Below are 6715 nucleotides of genomic sequence, written 5' to 3'. Positions count from 1 at the left end.
ATACGTTTACCTACCTGTAGCCCTTACTTTGAGGCCCGATTTGCTTTTAAGGTAATTCCCTTGAAATTTTTCTACTATCAAACTTTTTTGGAAACTTGGCATAATTAACATTCATGATATGAACATTAAAAAAATTCAATGAAAAAATGGGGTCACCGTGCTTGTTTACGCGTCAGCAGGCTCTTAAAATGGGGTATTCTTACTGTTTTCACGTTAAAAATTCAAATCACCTTCATACAGAATTAAGTCTTGGTTACTTCAAAGACAAAATTCTATTTTGAAAATAAAGCTTCTTTTATTTACATAAGCAGTAATGCTTCATTTACGCCGACTTTGATTTCCTGGTTGTGGAAATAGTGCACTTTTTGGGACAGTTCCGTGGTTAGCTTGAAGTCCTCGCCTGGGTATAATACACCCAGTACGGGACTGTTTTCCAAAAAAAATTCATGTTCTACTATCAAACTTTTTTTCTTCTTCTAATATGTTCTTTATTAGACTGTTCTTCGCAAATACCTGAAAAAAAAAAATCGGGGATCACTGTGCTCGTTTGAGAGAAAAGGAGCATTTATTTCGCTTTCGGGTTTAATTTGAGCGAAATCTCTTACGTTTTGTATGCGCACGTGCTCATGTGCGCGCGCTAATGACGCGAAAATCGTGCGCAGTAGGGATGCGCAATGCAATACTAAGGAATTACCTTAAGTTCACAATATTTCAGTGTTTGTTTTTATGTTACAATACCTTGCTCAATATCAAGTTCAATTCCGTAGTCCGAAGTCCGAATTTCTCTTTCCGTGGCCCAACCATAGAGTTAAATGCGATCGTTAAATAGTTTTCCACTTTTAAAACTGTTGTTAAGTGCATTGATTCCAATCAAAACCAGTAAACGGACGCTTTACGAGCAGTTCTCTGAGAAAGTCAAGCAAAGTTGGAAATCAAAATTTTTAAAATCCCCTTCATTTTCTGTGTGGGTGTAGGTTGTCTGGATGGATGAACTAAAACAGCCATATTAGGGCCAGCTGACGTATCGTTGCCATGGTAACCGCCATTGATCATGACAGACTTTGAGCAGGAATTTTACTATCAAATAGTTAACATATATGTGTCCAATTCTCGGATACATTTGAGCCAACTCTAATGAGATTCCACCAGACAGTAGGGCTATGCTTCTAATTACTAAAGGATGCTGTGAAAATATTTTGACTTCTAGGAACAAGGAGAAAATACTTGCTGTATTATGTTACCTGTCGGCCATTTTGAAAAACCGCAAAAACGAGCACAACCTTTTTCCCATTTTCTAGCAAAGTGTTCTTTTCCCGGTCACCACGTTTGCAGTAGAGCTAATACAGTTATTATAGTCCTTAAATATTGGAAAACTAGTTTGGACACAGGTGATAAACAAATATGTTGAAAATTGACCACGTTCAGGCTTAAATTGTGTAGCTCCAAAATGGTTTAGAGATAGTGTTTAAGCTCCGACAGTATTTTAAGTATCCTATCTGTAAAGTGCCATCGATTTATGAAGCTTTAGATCCGTTTAGTTTGATAATATTCAACTGAAAGAAAAGCCTACCATGCAAGTTTTTGTAATTTGTACATTTTAATCGCTTCCGTTTCCCCTTCGTCTGTCCATTTTTTAGACCAAATTTAGCACAGGCTCTGAACATCGGTCCTCTCCCATCGAAAACAACGGCTGTGGGACGTTACAGATATGTTAAACAACAGATACAGAAAATAGGGAGCTTAAGCACGCACGTTTTTGAGACGCGAACGGCAACATTTCGAGAACATTTCGTGTGCCAGGGCAGTGGTGTCTCCCAGATTTTTATGCTAATCACCTCTAATGGAGAAAAGATGCTTAGCAATGTAAATGTGGTTGTGTGAAGACAAGCCAAAAGGGAAAACAGCTCACAGATCCAGATAATGATGCATTCAAGCCGCATACACATCACGAATATACTCGATATTAAAACACGCGTGACATTGTGGTGCACTGAAATCCATCTATGTGGTCCAACGAGAAAATTAAATGAATCAATCACTATTAATTCACTAAGAAAATACAAGCCTCTGACCATCAAGAACAAAGCCTTGGGCTAAAATTGAACGGTTTAAAGCGTTGGTCGAGAAGTCATGCGCGTAGACCGGACATGGAACGACAGACTCAACCGTAAGCATGGATTTCCTACCTGAGGATGGAAGGAGAAATAAACAATAGCGTATGAAATAATTAGTGTTCCTTGTTGCTTCAAAAGCGCCAAACATACCGTTTTAAATCACCACTCGGTTTATTCTTATTCCGGAATAGGGTCAATCGAACGCACCCTTAGTTTTACAACGCTTCCCCTGCATTCCCGAACCTCTCCTTTTAAGTTTGGAAACCAACCACTTTCCATTTTAAGAAAAAACCGTAAATGGATAATCATTTTAAGATTATTATTTGGTTAAAATCTAAGTAACAGTAGAAATTTGTGCAAAACGTTCGCTTCAGCCTGAAAACGCAACTTTTTTGTGAAAACGGTTTTTTTTTTTTTCAGAAAATGTCGTCTCAACCGAGCTGAGCTATGATGAGCATGTTATGCAAATCAGATTTTTTAACTTTGACATTCCTACTCTACTTCAGACAGCACATTTGGAAACATAACCCTCCCCTTTAGGCAAAAAGTGATTTAATAATAATAAGGATAAGAATAATAATCTGTACATTGTGTGAATTCAAGTCTGCTATTCTATTTCAAACGATTTAATAGCAATATAAAGGCATTAGTTAATAAAGCCACAATCACAATTAATGTAGCGAAAAGACAATGTATAACTAAACTAATGTCGTTACATTTTTATCCCGACAGTGATTTCATCATATCCATTTAATTATTATTTATTATTTTTAGCTCTACTATACTTTAATTTTGTATCGGCGTTGGTGGGTTCCGGTCAGCAATCTGTCCCCACTCATTTCCGTCCCGCGAAGAATTTTCTCGGCTTTTCATCGACGTATTACAAATCTCCCCTCGATTTTAGCCAAATACTTATTTCGGGATGGTCATAGGCATACATTTACTTGGCATGGTGAACGTAGTACATTCATGTAAATCGCTGGATAAACTTCATTTCGGAAGAGACTGTCTCAAGCTTTTATTCTTGTCAATAGTATTCTGTTAAGTTAACTGGATGCGGACAAACTCATCATTACCTATGGTTTTACTTTTCTTGAGGTGATTTTGGATGGAAGAGAATGTTAATTTGATTTGACTGCAAGGGAAATCCATCGATTTGGTCATGAAAAGGGGAGCGAAGATGCCACGGCGTAAGTGTTAAATTGCAAGGAATTACGCGATCTGTTTAACGTTAATTTTTTTTTCATCGTAGTCACCAATTTAAAACCTTAACAGTCATATTCAGCTTACAGACAAGATAATAATAAATACTTTGAGAGTTTGACCGCTTGCTTTACAACATTTTGAGAGCGAAAAATTTAAGTGTAAAAATGACTTAATTTTAATTTTTTTCAGTACAATTTCCATCAAATTAGTTTTTCACGTGTTGTTAAAATATGACTTTCCCCAAGTTAGTTTTCTAATATTCAAGAACCATAATAACCGCATAATCTCTGTTGCAAATTCAGTTACCGAAAAAAGACTACTTTGGGAGAAAATGCGAAAAAAGATGCGCTCGTTTTTGTCATTTTCCGAAATGACCGACACCAAGAGATCATGATCTCTTGCCGACACCTAACATAGTAAAGCCAACATTTTTCCTTGTTCAAAAAAGTCAAAGCAGTTTTGAAACATCCTTTGGTAATTAGAGGCATAGGTCTCCTCTCTGGTGGAATTTCATGTATGCAAGAGGTAGAGACACATATGTTACCCATTTTGAGGGTCAAAACATGGGTCTTGTGGCTCCCAGGCAACATATCTCCACACAAAAAATGAAGGGGGAGTTTAAGATTTCCATTTCCAACTTTGCTTGACTTTCTCAGAGACTTGCTCTTACATGTTTCTACGATGGTATTTATATTTAATACTTTTTCTTTACAATACCGGGAGAATATTAGCCTGGTGAAATGTGTTAGAGTCATACGATAACTAGCCTGCGAACGCAGACGTATTTTCCCCGGAAAATAGCGTCTGCGAAACCGAGCTGTAAAACGATTTCTGTGACGTAAAATTCTTAGCCAATCAGAATTAGGCTCATAAATCTCCAGAACTAACACGCAGGGAACACGCGATTTCAATGGGGGTGACAGGCCTACACAACTCCAATCCTCGTGTTTAAATTTTAGCCTGCTTAGAGTTTGGCTCGAACGAGTATGCCTTTTAAGGATCTGCCCCTTTTGTACGAAACGATCGGGGGATCTTGAAATATTTGGCTAAGTAGCGGTTGTTGCTGGATTAAATGCAATTTTTGCACGAGTATTTGTTTAAGATTAGGCACCGTAGGACGGTATTGTGTGAAGAAAAGACAAGATTCGCTTATGTTCTTTGCATTTCTGTAGGAGGGCTTGTTTCCTGTTCTCAATTTTGACGTCTGAGAGTGTAGCCATAATCGGGCTTTCTGGTTATCCTCGTTCAATAAGGCTTTCTCTAAAATGCGAGATTTTAGTTTTGAATTTCTTTTCAGAGGACTTTTTACGGAGAGGTCTAAGTGTTTGGCCCTTGATGAAGCCCGTTTTGTTTACCCCTAAAGGGTGGCAACTTGAGATTTGTTTGCGAATCGTTCGCCTTTGAAAACGTTTGTATCGTGAGTCGCGATGGTCTGAAAGCAATGCTTCAATCTCCATTTGGGCATCTTCCTCTTTGGAGGTTATTGGGACTGCTAGAGGTCCGTCTTCAGTTAGAAGGCTCATGGCCGTGTTTTTTTCAGGCAAGATCACCGTTTCGATCCTTCGGGATCTCGTCAGTTGCCGATAAAGGAGAGCGATAGAGACCAGTATTCGGTATCACTCAGGCAAATGGCATGTTATTCAAGTTGTTATGCTCAAATGGCGGATCGAAAATTCTGCATTTTAATAGGCCATTTCCGAGTTCATGTCTGCCTCCTCTTCAAAGCGAGTCTAAATGCGAAGTTTTTGTGATGGTAATTAGTTCTACTTGACATATGAATGAAAACTAATTTTCACAACAAAAACTTAGCACATAGACTCGCTTTGAAGAAGAGGTAGACATGAACTCGGAAATGGCCTATTGGTTGGTTTGTCGCTCGCGAGAAGTAAGCATGTAGCATTCTATCTTGATGCTATGTTTATTCTCGCGGCTAAAATGTTCTCTTTTTAAACAATAGTGTTTCTGTCGAGGAACTATCGGCTAATAGTTGCCCCGCGGAAATTTGATGTTCTTAAAACAAATATTTGCCCGAGAAGCGAAGCTTTGAGGGCAAATATGCTAGTTTTAAGAACATCAAATTTCCAAGGGGCAACTATCAGACCGATAGTTCCGAGACATAAACACTCTATTGTCTTTATTGTTCACTACTAAATTTTCTTCCGCGCCAGCTCAAAAATCATGTTGAATTATTTTCAACTTTATTAGACGAAAGCCGTGTCAGCCAATGTAAAATTTGGAAAAGAAAACAAACAAAAACCCTCTTAATATAATTTCGATTTATTTTCCATAAGGCCGCTTGTTTACAGAGGTATTTTCAGCGGACGACTACTATCCATCCGTGTATTTTCCTCGGACGGGCACTATGGGCTGATAGTAGGGACCTTAAGATCTACGACGGCGACGTCAACGAAAACGTCACCTCAAAATAAAACTTTGCTCTATTATAAGTCTTTCGCGATTATTCCATCTCGTTCACGTCCTACAATGTGGGCGAAGTATGCTAAAAATAGGTTGGTACGAGCGATTTCAGAGTGAAAATAGAGAATGAAAGAATCTCTGTGGCATGCTCACGTTGTCGTCAAAACCTAAAATTTGGTGATTTCACGTCGTCGTCATGCAGAGAACTGCAAAAATATGAGCAATAATCCGTGCCGCACGTGCAGCACGATTATTTATGCTCTTTTAACCAATGATATCACTGTTTTGTGGCGTTGTCGTCGACATCGTCGTCGTAGATCTTAAGCTCCCTAGTGTCTCTCCGCGGACGAACACTATCGCGTCACAGCATTAGTGGACTGATAGCGTTTTTGATGGAATAGCGCTGTTGTTTTCCGTCAGATAGCCAAGTATGAGGGGTTGGCTTTCGGAATTTCAATGCGTATTCTGTGCTTTTTGTGCAGCTTTAAGTGTAACTATCGCACACTTAATTGTTCACATGCTATAATAAGATTTGCGTTAAGTCCGCACTCGCACGTGATAGGACGGGGCCTGCCTCAGACGTTTCTTCGCCTCCAGTGGGCTGCTTTAATCTTAAGGTGATCTCTTAACTCGAAGAGTAATGTCATCGTCAAAGTGTCTTCTAAGTTAGTCCTCAAGCTCGTCACTTTACGTACGGCTTTCTCGTATCGTGGGGGTCGATAATAGCATTTCGTGCGGCAGTTAGCCCACATAAATCGGCTCGAAGTATCGAAGAAAAGATGTCCAAACACTCTTACCAAACACATTTATCTTCTTTGCAACCAAACATTTTATCCGTCAAAGAATGCAACATTCGCCACCGCAGGGAATGTTAATTCTTTGGGGTTTCACTTATAGTTCTTCGTTTCAAAGGTTCGCTAGTGACAGCGATGACACGAATTGCGCGGATATCACCCGACTCTCTGTTCTCTCATGCA

This window comes from Montipora capricornis, chromosome 3 (assembly GCF_036669925.1).
Source record: "Montipora capricornis isolate CH-2021 chromosome 3, ASM3666992v2, whole genome shotgun sequence".
NCBI classification, from domain to species: domain Eukaryota; kingdom Metazoa; phylum Cnidaria; class Anthozoa; order Scleractinia; family Acroporidae; genus Montipora; species Montipora capricornis.
Note: the sequence above shows the minus strand (reverse complement) of the source record.